Source organism: Macrotis lagotis, chromosome 1 (assembly GCF_037893015.1).
Source record: "Macrotis lagotis isolate mMagLag1 chromosome 1, bilby.v1.9.chrom.fasta, whole genome shotgun sequence".
In the NCBI taxonomy this organism is placed as follows: Eukaryota; Metazoa; Chordata; class Mammalia; order Peramelemorphia; family Peramelidae; genus Macrotis; species Macrotis lagotis.
The window spans coordinates 850,325,911-850,338,351 of record NC_133658.1 but is presented as its reverse complement, the minus strand read 5'-3'; positions in this window follow the sequence as shown (position 1 = coordinate 850,338,351).

Here is a 12,441-nt window from a genome sequence, read left to right as displayed (position 1 = left end):
TCCATCCACTCCCCTCCTCCACATCCCAGTCTTTGTCTAGGGTAGGATTTCATCTTTATCCTAAACCAGCATAGAAACATAAGGGAAGCAGAAGGCCCCTTTAAACCCCTGCATCTTGCTGGGTAGAATCTACCCCCAAGGCAGGACTGACCCTTCTGACAGAAGGCTCTTACTTGCTGGGTATGATTTGAGATCTGGTTTCTGAAACTCACTTTCAGGTCCTTTAAAATCACATTGTTCTCTGGTAAGTCTCCAAGTTATTTTGTTAACTACTAAGTGTTTTCCTAAGGAAAGGAGTAGAAAGAGGTGGGCAGAAGTGCCAGGGGGTAAAAAAAAATTACACAACAATTTTAAAAATCAAAAGGATGATTTAACAGATTAATATCAATTGTAATAGGAAACACACTGATACTGGGAGAGACAGCTTCAAGTGGCCCTCCAGCCCTAATACAAGCTTAAACAATTACCTACAATTTGGACCTCTTTTTTGAGTTCTCACATCAGTGTGTGTTCTGGACCAACTTTCCTAAACCCAAGCCAGGAACCTTAGCTTACACAAACTAGACCCAAAATTAGAGAGCTCTCTAATAGCGCCTTGGAGAACTCATATGTTGGATTTTACTGTGCTCAGAAGGGCCACAGGGATTCTGAGATATCTCATAGTCAGTGAGAGTGCTGCTGGTTATTTTGTCAAAATTTGATCTTAGGAATCTTTTTAAAGAGCTCCTTAGCCGTCATGCAAAGCTGGCCAACACTAATAGAGGCTATTTTCCTCTCAACTTCACAAGCCTTACCAGACCAAATAATAAACTTTGGGAAAAAAAGTCTCAAAAGTCCAGGGTTGAACTCTCTAGTATGTCTTCCTCATAAGTAGAACGAGTATCCCCATGGCTTGACATAGCCTTGTACACAAACACCCCAGTGGCGTGGAAAAACTCAAACGTCCTTGACAGAAAATCAAGGGATGCTGGCCCATGAAGCCCCGATTTACCAGCACCTTGTTATTCTTGTATCTGTTTGCAAATGTAAACTCTTGCCACTTAGCTTTCCTGACAAAGGTTTCTCTCCTCTATTCTCCTAGGGATAAGAAAGAAAAGGGAGGGGGAAAAAAAGAGAGCCCTGTAAACAGATACTGAATATCAGCTTCTCAGCTCTGCAAGGGCCTCAGAGTCTCCTGCCATGGGGTTGGGAAAGTTTCTCAGGGGCATGGCTCCAAGCCCCAGCAGGAAGGGGTCAGTTCATCATCAAATTGCTAAAGGAGAACCATAAGGGGAATATACTGTATGAGTCTAAGCTCCCAGCTACATTGGAGATGTGCACACCAACAAGCTGTCCCTAATTAAGGGCTAATACCCTGATTGTGGAACTCTGCTGCCTAGGAATAAAGACTCTCTAGCTGCAACATAAACATCAAGGCTTTTGGGACAAAGCCAAAACATTTATTTTTTCAAAGTCAGCATGTATGTATTTTAGTCACTACCACAGTCTTCCTCTCTAAGGATTCCAAGACCCTCCAGAGAAAACAAAAGGGGAGATAATTCTCTGGTTTCCCTATTACAGTGTGCTAGTTGTAAGGGTTCAAGTTATTAGAATTACCCAGGGCGGCTAGGTGGCACAGTGGATACAGCACTAGCCCTGGAGTCAGGAGTACCTGAGTTCAAATTCGGCCTGACACTTAATAATTACCTAGCTGTGCAGCCTTGTGCAAGCCACTTAACCCCATTGCCTTGCAAAAAAAAAAAAAAAGGAAAGAAAGAAAGAAAAAAGAATTACCCAAGAGATGCTAGTCATCTACTGCTACTATTGCTGAAACATAATCATGGTCGCTATGGTTGAAGGAATAATAAAAGAAACAATTATAAGAATAATGATAGGGGCACAGTGGATAGAGCACCAGCCCTGGAGTCAGGAGGACCTGAGTTCAAAATCTGACCGCAGACACTTAATAACTACCTGTGTGACCTTAGGCAAATCACTAAACCCCATTGCTTTGCAAAAACTAAAGAAAAAAAGAATAATGATAGCCACTATTTATATAGGGGCAGCTAGATAGAGAGCTAGGCTGGAGTCAGGAAGATCTGAGTTCAAATTCAGCCTCAGACACTAACTGTGTGAACCTGAGCAAGTCATTTAACTCTGCCTCAGTTTCCTCATCTGTCAAATGAGCTGGAGAAGGAAGTCAAGCAAGTCACTCCAGTATCTGCCAAGAATACTACAAGGGTGGTCATGAGGAGTTGGATACAACTAAAATGACTGAAAAATGAACAATAACATTTACATAAGCATAAACTTTCAAGTTTTCTAAATGCTTTAGATATGTGGCATTCAAGGAACACATTGATTCTGACTCTCATTTTGCAGATCATGTGTCTTAGGAGTTGACTACCCCAGAAGATACACTCCTGCATAAACATTCCTCAAACTCTAGTTTAGGAGCCCCCATTAATGTATTTACTAATCAGTAAATCAGTCAAGAGGACATAATTATTTCAATGCAAAGGCATATCATGAAATAATGTAATCAGAAGATGTTACAATAAAATATTATCCCTAGAAACTTAGGGAGCATTCTCTCAAAAACTCATCCTTTGTAAAGGGGAGAGAGAGTAGTAGGCATATATAGAAGTCATAAGTAAAGAGGCACACAAATAGTAAATATGCATAACTTAGGCATCAGCAAGGAAGATATACATATATATATATATCTGTGTATATATATATATATCTGTATATGTATATATATATACATATATATATATATCATCTTGCAGCCTCAAGCCAATGAAGTCCTGGTACTACTTCTCCTGCCTTGGATCTTATAGTCTCTATTTGACGCTGTTCCATGGGTTGCTACTGGGCACTGCTTCGTTGCTTTTCTTTATTTCTTATCCTTCTAGGTAAAGTTTCAATTAAAATCTCAATAAGTGTGTATAGTGGTGGGATTCAAATAAATTAACAACTGATTCTCTGTCCTAATAACCATTTTAAGTATAAAAAATATATACCAAAAGGTAGTTTAATATTTCATGCATTTAATACTCAAATAAAAAAACAATAAAAGTGGTACTAGATTATGTTATATTACTCACAGTAAGCAAACATATCCTTATGGAGCAAAAGTAAATGTGTGACCCCAGCAGCCCAATGTTGTAACATATGCAGAACTAAAACTCATTCTACCTATTGTAACTACTTTTTTTTTCCTATTTCTGGCTTATAAAATGGGCAATAAGATAATCCTCAAAATCTATATTTCTGTAGGTTCACTGTGTCCCAGCTTCCTATTGGTTCACCATTCAGGGAACACCAGCACACTCATAATATCTTGGGGGAATTTTGGGCATAACACAAAGTGGAAACAAATAACTTGTCACCCCCTGATTCTTTGGCAGTTTTTCTCTTTATGCTACATGGTTTTTTTTACTGAAGTTGCAAAAACAAGGGAATCAAAATGTAGTATTTCATCAAAGATATGAGTTTTAAGAAATGAATAACTAAATATTACCAGCATAGTTCAGTCAATTTTTTTTCTCACCTATGGATGGAATGAACATTACTGCAGGAAGTTAGAAAACATTGTTGAGCAGAAGAACATTAAAAGAGTAGGAAATGTAAATTTGTGATTGCCATATTGGGTAGCTGCACTCATTGGGTGAACTGTACTCACCTTGGAGAGAACCTTGTTTACAAGTGCCATTTTAATAACTGGTTTGCCAAACTCAACCTAAAATTAGGTATTGGTTCTACTAAACCAGCATGAACCAGCTGAACTATGAACTATCTTTTCTTACTCTAGGAAACAAGGAACAGATAATTTTCTGTCTCTAAAAGATGCAATGTTTTAGAAAACTCAAATCCATAAATTCTTTACACTGAAATTAGACATAAGGCAACTCTCAAAGTTGCCACTGACCCAGAAATCTCCTTTCTTTGCTAGCAGGTTAGATTCTAAGATCATTCCATATAAGAGATTAAGAATCTTTCATTCTCTAGAAAGAAGGTTGAGATTCAAACAATAATGTCTTGAATACATGCAAGCTTACATATGCTATGGCCAGGTGCTTTTGCTGCAAGATGCCATTGTTAATAGTGAAAAGAAGAGAGACATCCTCTTTCCTACTGGTGTACTCTGCAAAAGGCCCAAGAGAAACAATAAAGAGTGAGTCCTCAGTGACTCAGTTCTTCCAAAATTGACTGCCTTATGCTTAATTTAGACTAAGATTTGCTATCTCCCAAGAACCAGGATCAAATTCTCTTCTCAAATCTCTCCACTAGAGTTGGTTCCCCTGTATTTAAACTCTCATTTTCTCTCATTCATCCATATAAAGGAGTAGGCAAAGTCCCATAACCAGTTTATAACTCTAATCTCTGCCAACCATCAGACATATTTCCTGACCCTAATTATATAAACATAATTACTCAAAGTCTGACAGCCTTAAAGCTACAAATGTACCATTCAAGGAATGGCAAAGTCTAAAAAAGGGGTTTTGCTCCAAACTCTTACATGATCTTACATGCATGATACTTGGACTTGTTTGATCCTCATAATAACCTTGTGATATGAATACCTTTGATATAGTGGAAAAAATAATGAATTCATAGTCAGAGGCCTGAGGTTTTAAATACTGCCTCTGTCACTACCTAGATGACCTTGGGCTAGTCACTTTGTAGGCTTTAATTTCCTTCTCTGCAAAATGAGAGAATAGAATGGCGTCTAAGGTCCCTCCCTGTCCCAAATCCATGGGATTATCTACAACCATCCTTATTTTAGAGATGGGGACACCATCTCCATTAAAATTAAAAGACTTGCTCAGAGTCATAGAATAATAACAAATGCCCGAGAAAGAATCGAATTCCAATTCCAGGTCTCAATGTGCTATGATTCACTGAGTGAGGCAAAAATGATGCTTTGGTCTCTGTAGAAATACTCCATATTTTGTTCTGATCAACCTTTAGCTTTGGGTTTCCTCAAAAAAATAGTGTCTATCTAGTTAAAGTTGAATCATTTTCAATGAGTAGTATTTTATTTTTCAATTACATGTAAAGATAGTTTTCACCATTTAGTTTTTGGCTAGGCAATGAGGTTAAGTGACTTGCCCAAGGTTATACAGCTAAGTAACTATTAAATGTCTGAGGAGGAATTTGAACTCAGTGTCCCCCTCATTCCAGGGCCAGTGTTCTATCCATTGAACCACATAGCTGCCCCAAATTGAATTATTTTCATCCAGACTGAATTCTATTTTATGTGATCATCAGGGCAAACTGGGATGAGGGTCTAAAAAGTGTGGAATATTGCAATTAGCACCAGACTTTTGTGATGTGTTTATTGGTTTTTGCTAAGTTCTTTTCCTTCTTCTCTTCTTCCTTTTAGGAATTCTTTGTCATAAGAAATGACTTTCTGGGAGTGTGTAGGAAAAGACATATGGGGGGGATTTTAAGCAATCTAAAAACAAAATATATTATATATATTTAAAATTATAGTTTCTTGCTACAGAATTATAGGAAATCAAGGAATTGGCATTAGGGCAAAAGGAAAGATTTTAGGGCAAGAACATATTAAATGATGAAAACAAATAGCTAGCATTTGTAGAAGGCAGCTAGGTGGTTACAGTGGATACTTGTTCTGGAGTCAGGAAGATTTGTCTTCCTGAGTTCAAATCCAGGCTCAGACACTTACAAACTAGGTGACCAGCAAGTCACTTACACTTGTTTACCTCAGTTTCCTCATCTGTCAAATATTTGGAGGAGAAAATGGCAAACTACTACAATATTTCTGCCTTGAAAACCCTAAATGGGGCTCTGAGGAGTGAGACATGACTGAAAAACAACTGAACCTGAAGTTTTAGGTTTGTAAAAACACTTTACATATATTATTTCTTGTGATTCTTTCAACAGACCTATTCTCTTCATTTTATAGAAAAGAAAAATTAGGCTGATAGTGCTTACATAGGATTACATACCTAGTAGAACTACAACTGGAAGGGGTCTTAGGTGGGAAGCAACTTGACCAATGGAATAAGTATCCAAAGTCTGAATTTCAAATGAGAATCTTGATTTAGACATCCAGATAGCAGGAAATACTATCAAAAAAAATTTTTTAATTGTGTTAGGTACTACGCCCAAAGGGCAACATAAATGTTCATACCCTTTGATCCAGCAATATCACTCCGGGGTCTATACCCTGAAGAGATGATGAAAAAGGGTAAAAACATCACTTGTACAAAAATATTCACCGCAGCAGCCCTGTTTGTGGTGGCAAAGAATTGGAAATTAAGTAGATGTCCTTCAGTTGGGGAATGGCTTAGCAAACCGTTGGTATATGTATGTCATGGAACACTGTTGTTCTATTAGAAACCAGGAGGGATGGGAATTCAGGGAAGCCTGGAGGGATTTGCATGAATTGATACTGAATAAGATGAGTAGAACCAAAAAAAACACTGTACACCATAACAGCGATATGGGGGCAATGATCAACCTTGATGGACTTGCTCATTTCATCAGTGCAACAATCAGGAACAACTTGGGGCTCTCTGCAATGGAGAATACCATCTGTATCCAGAGAAACAACTGTGGAGTTTGAACAAAGCCCAAGGACTATTACCTTAAATTTAGGGGAAAAAAACTGATATCTTATTGTCTGATCCTGCTATCTCTTTATATACTTTATAGTCTTCCTTAAGGATATGATTTCTCTCTCATTACACTCAATTTGGATCAGTGTACAACATGGAAACAATGTAAAGACTGACAAATTGCCTTCTGTGGGGGGTGGGGTGGGGGAGGGAGTAAGATTAAGGGAAAAATTGTAAAACTCAAAATAAATAAAATCTTTAATAAATTGTGTTAGGTAAAAAAGTGGTTCAATTCCTAAAGAATGTAAACTTCCTGAGAGCAATTAAATCTTTAGCTTTGTGGCCTAAGCCCAGCTCTAGGAATAGAGTTGAGACTTATATAATGCTTATTAATTAATTGATTGAGAAGAATAGGGGGCCAGACCCACAGCCATACCACAAATTGAGCATTATTAATTTTGGCTGATTGCTAACTTGGTTCAAAATTGAAGACAATTCCTAGAGTTCAGAAGAAGCCATTGCAAAGGACTGGGCATTATAAAGGAGAAAGTTAATATGGTAAACCCAAATAGACTACGAAAGAGGAGAGAAATAACCCGCCATATCATCTGGGAAAATGAAACTCCTTGGCAGGACTTCACAACAGCCTGATTCAAAATTTCATAATGAAATTATGTCTCTGATCAAAGACCATATGAGCTCATGAGCTGATTTTTGCCATCCGTGTTTATTCTGTTTTTCTACCAATTTGCAGCATTGGACAATACTTTAACCTTTCATCTTTCTGGGGCTAATCTGTACTTCTGATTCTGGGGTTCAAAAAAGCATTTTGGGGGAGCTTGAGAAAGTACCATCAATCCCTTACAGACCATGAAGGAGTTTTCACAATAATTTTTAAAGGTCTTCTCAATATCAGCATTGGGGCTAGAACCTTTGCATTAGGGTTGAGTTTCATCTCAGCTCTGTCCTTGACCTTGGGGGAACAAGAGAAGGGAATATCTTTCCAGCTTATGTCTGGGATTTGGTCTGGTTTTGCTCTAGGAGGAATGTTTCTGAGCTCGGGTACTAGGTTTATTTATTTTCTTTTGGACACAGGAAAACAAATAAAGCACCAAATCCCCCGAAATGAGGTGCCTCCCTTCATAAAAAGTTATTTGTTTTTACTAAATAAGCTGTAACATAGGCCCAAATTTGCCCTCACCCTGGCCCCTTTCTCCTGCTCAAAAGTTTTATCTCTACCCTGACAAAACACAGGGAATACTGAAAGGTGACTCACCTTTTAGTTTAGGATACAGGGAACAAAGACATGATACTTTCTCAAGAAAAGGCAGAAGGGAGTCAAACTAGGAAGGGCTTTAAATTTCAGACTGAGAATTGGAGGTGCCAGGGATAAAATTCTGAGCCCTCAACAGTTTTTGCTTTGGCTATTGGAACCACCAACTTCAGAACCAGACTTTGCTAGGGCATCTCTTGGTGTGCAGCTTTAAAGAATATCACGTTTTAAAGAATTTGAACTGGAAAGGACCTGATACAGTGCCTCCATTTTATGGATGGGTAAACTGAGTCCCAGAAAATGTCCATGATTTGCCTGTTTCCTAACTTCCTTTGAAGCCTCCGATCTGTGGAGGCAGGATTCTGTTTTACACAGAAAAGGAATGACCTAAGATTCTCTGGTAGAAAGTAGTTTCACACTCATGTAATCCACTTGCCTTTTTCAAATTCAATTCAAAGAGCATGCATTAAGCACTTCCTATATACAAGATATTGTGTCAGATACTGGGAATACAATGCTGCCACCTCTGGCAGCTGTGGTTTTACAACCTTCATGTAGCCGCTGATTTGTTTCTTAGGTTCAATTCTGCACTGTGAAGAATTGCAACTCAGACTCAGGAATGCAGGTTTTGGAAAGAAAATAGAGGTTTATTAAAGGAAGTTACAGTATACTAAGAAAGGGATAGAAAAATTAGAAAGTTTTAAGAGAAGACCACAGGGATTGCTGATTGAATTTGGCCAGGCCAGCTGGCTAGGGTTCAGCAGGAGACTGGAAGGTCGAAGAGGGTGGAGCTCCTCCTCCTCCTTAAGTTCTCTCCCAGAGTCCATGGGAGGGGGTGGTGAAGTGGGAGTGACCCAAGTCCCTCATTGGATATTTTGCCTTTTGGGGAGGGGTCTTTTTTGGCTGCTCTTCCAGGTCTCCCCCGCCCCAAAAAATGAAGCCATATCATACCTTCAAGAAATGTGTGGTCCATATTTTGTTACTATGTCTGTGTTTGTGTGTGGTGGTGGTGGGGAGTGGTAGGTGGATGAGTGGAAGGGAATACAGTGGGTATACAAGTAAATTCTAAATATCAGAGTTTAAGTCTAAAGTAAAAATTAAGTAATACAGAGTAATTTCCAGAGGGTGAGGGTGATAATAGTAGGGAAGAAGTAAGAACCGAAAATGTTTTGTGTAGGTAGCTGTAACTGTTCTATGTTTTGAAAGAAGCTACAGATTCAGAGATAGAAGAAAGTAAGTAAAGCATTCCCTGTCTCAGAGATCATTTGGGGTAAGAAGTAGGAAGATGGGATGTCATAGACTGGGGTGGGCGATCAGTTGAGTTTGATTAAAATAGAGAATGTATGATAGAAAGGAAAAATCAAATAAGAATGAAAAGGTAGGTGGCAACTAAATTGCGAATGGACATCTTGGTGATAGTAGCAAATATTCAAATGCGAACTTTGAAGTAGAGAAAGGTTCCATGTGAACAATAGTTGAACATGGGTCAGTTGGTCCTGAGAGAGAAGCAAGCACCATTCCAGAGGAACAGTGATTGCCTTCATTGCCCCAGGATGATCAAGAGGATAACCCGGATCACAAACAGCATCCAGTGTGGTAAGGCAACTGATCCTGGAGAAGTGGCCATAACTTTGGGAGAGTTCTTTTTACTTTGTGAAGGGCAAGGCCATTCGGGAATGACTTACAAATAAAAATGGAAATGATTCATTCATTGAGTGACAGGGTGTATGAGGATGTTGCATCCTGCTACCTGATGACTACTGTCTGATGTTGGTAGTATGCCATGGTTATTCATTGATATAGAGGAAAAGAAGCCAAGGAAGGTCTTTGAGGATCAAGAGACAGGTTAGAATGTACCTGATTGTGGAATTCTGTTGCCCGATAACACATGCTAGTGCTTACCCAGCATTGATGAAGTGCTGTAGTGCCTTGCTGATATTGGAGGATTCCAAACCAATTTAAGGCCAAGAGACTCCTGCAGCAACCAGATCATCCCCAACAATTCTGTTTAATATAAATCAGGTCCTGGGAGGGAACAATCCTGGTAAATGCATACCCCTTGCTATAATAAATGTTATTTGTTCAACTCATGCCTCTAATCATTTAGTTGGTTGAGGTTGTCCTCTTTGATACTGAAGGACTGATAGTTGTAGTGGTTTTACATATTCAACTGAAGATTTTGCATCTTCTCCTGGAAGGAGTAGAGTCCCTGGCAATGTAGTCATGGGAAAGAAGGCTGGATTTGAAATTAGAGAATTTAGACTCAAATATTGATCCTAACTCTTACTATTTGTCTCAGGAATGTCCTTTGTTGTCACTGTTTCCTTGGTCATGGGTTTCTTTTCTGTAAAATGAAGGTGCTTCACATTGACAAAGGTGATACAAGTTGAAGATAATCAGTGTTGTGTTGTCTGTAAGAAAGGAACATTAACACACTGTTGTTTATGATATGACTTAGTCTAGACATTCTGAAAAGTCACTTGGAATCATGCATGAAAAGTTTCTAAACTTTCCATGTATACTTTGTTCCTGGAATCCTCCCCATAGGCATTTGCTCACAAAGAGTTCAAAGACAGAAAAAAAGTTTCTAGATATTCATAGCAACATTTTATCTGGAAATAATGTTGCTGCTGATTGGTGGAGAAGATTGATGGAAGAAAATGAATGTAATAGAATACTATTATACCTTAAGAAATGTCAAATAAGAATTCAGAAAAGTCTGTGGAAGAATTTTATTACTTGATGAGTGAAGTAAGAAAAATCAAGAGAACAACTCAGTACCTGTCACCTAGTAAATGCTTATATTTATGGATTAACTGGTTAGTGTACACTTCAATTGTAAATGAATACAAAACTAAAAGACAAAAGAATTTGGATCAAATATAATGAACAAGGTGGGTTCTGGAATGATGATGGATGTTAAAAACATATTTCTGTCCTAAAACAGTGAATTAAAATGTATACTTCATGTTCTTTCAGTTATGAACAATGTATCAGATAGTATTGTTTAACTTATTCTCTTTTATATGTGTGTGAATGTCTCGAAAAGTCCTCTTGTATCACAAGTGTCCAGCATTGAGAAGTAACTGCTCTATAAAAACCTAATGTGTCAATGATTTTTTTATTTTTATTTTTCATTTATTTTTCTAACAACTTACAAAGTAGTATTCACCAATCATTTTTTTTTTTGCAAGGTTTTGAGTTTTACATTTTTCTCCCTCCTTCCCTTTTCCCCTCTCCCCAACAGAAATCCAATATAGGTTCTATATGTACAATTATGCTAAACATTTTATATATATATATATATATATATATATGTATGTATGTATGTATTAGTGATTCTTTTTAAAAAGGAAGGAATTGGAAGTGATAATCTCTGAAGTTTTTTGGGCTCTCAGGTCCCTTCCACTTTGGTGTTCTCATTAGTCCCTGCCAGCTAAATTCTTTAAGACTGCCACCTCTGCTAGCTGTGGTTTTAGATCTCTTCTATTACTGTTATCCACCAGTACAGCCTTCATGTAGCCACTGATTTGTTTCTTGGGTTCAGTTCTGCCCTGCAAAGAATCGCGATTCAGACTCAGGAATGCAGGTTTTGGAAAGAAAATAGAGATTTATTAAAGTAGGGGAGCAGCTCCTGCAGAAAAACGGCCAGTGAACCCTATCCAGTTGCTCATAGTGGGAACAGGCCAGCTGAACTGGAGTGGGGAGGGGAGGAGCACCTGGAAAAAGAGACAAGAGGCAGTAGCATGTGTCAGAGAAGTCAAATCAAAACTGCCACCTTGACCACCATCTCTCTTCACAACAGACTTCCCCTGTTGGGGACAGCCCAGTATCCTGAACCCAAAAGAAGAATAGCAAACTTTCAGAAGTAAACCCTGTGGAGGTGTTGCCTGGCAATTGTTTCCATAGGATGCTACAGGTATAGCTACTAAAGATTTGGGAAATACCTTTGTCACCAACCTTGGCATTGTCAAATGTTCCAACATTATAAACTGATACAGTTTTTATTTGTGGAAATGCTGTTAAAAAAGGGTATTACCATCAACTTTGCTACCACACCCTAAGGACCATGAGACCTTCGGTTTTGCAAAGGAAACCTCCTTTGCTCTCTTCCCTCTAGAATGTGAGCACCATGAGAGCAGTCTTTCTATTTGTATCTTGTAACTAGCTCTGTGCTTTATCTGTAGTAAGCACTTAACAGATGCTTTATCCATTCATTCATTCATTCATTCACTCATTCATACATTCGGCATCTGTTAAGCTCCTGCCCTGGGTGAGCCCCTCTGCCGCACAGAGCGGAAGAACAAGGAGCAAAGCGCGCGGCTCCAGCCCTCGCCAGCTCGAGGGGGGTCCAAGGGGGGCGCCCGGATGGAGAAATACACAAATGTGGGAGAAGGCGTGAGGAGCGCCCAGAGTTTGGGTCTGATTTGTCCAACCCGCAAGGGGGAACGTGGCCCGCGGGGGCGGAGCGTGGCCGGGGGCGGGGCGGCGGCTCCGGAGGCTGCGCAGTCGTCAGGTGCGGGGGCGCGCCCGGAGGCGCGGAAAGGAGCGCGATCTGCGCGTGCGCGCGCGTGTGTGCTCTGGCCGGAAGTAGCC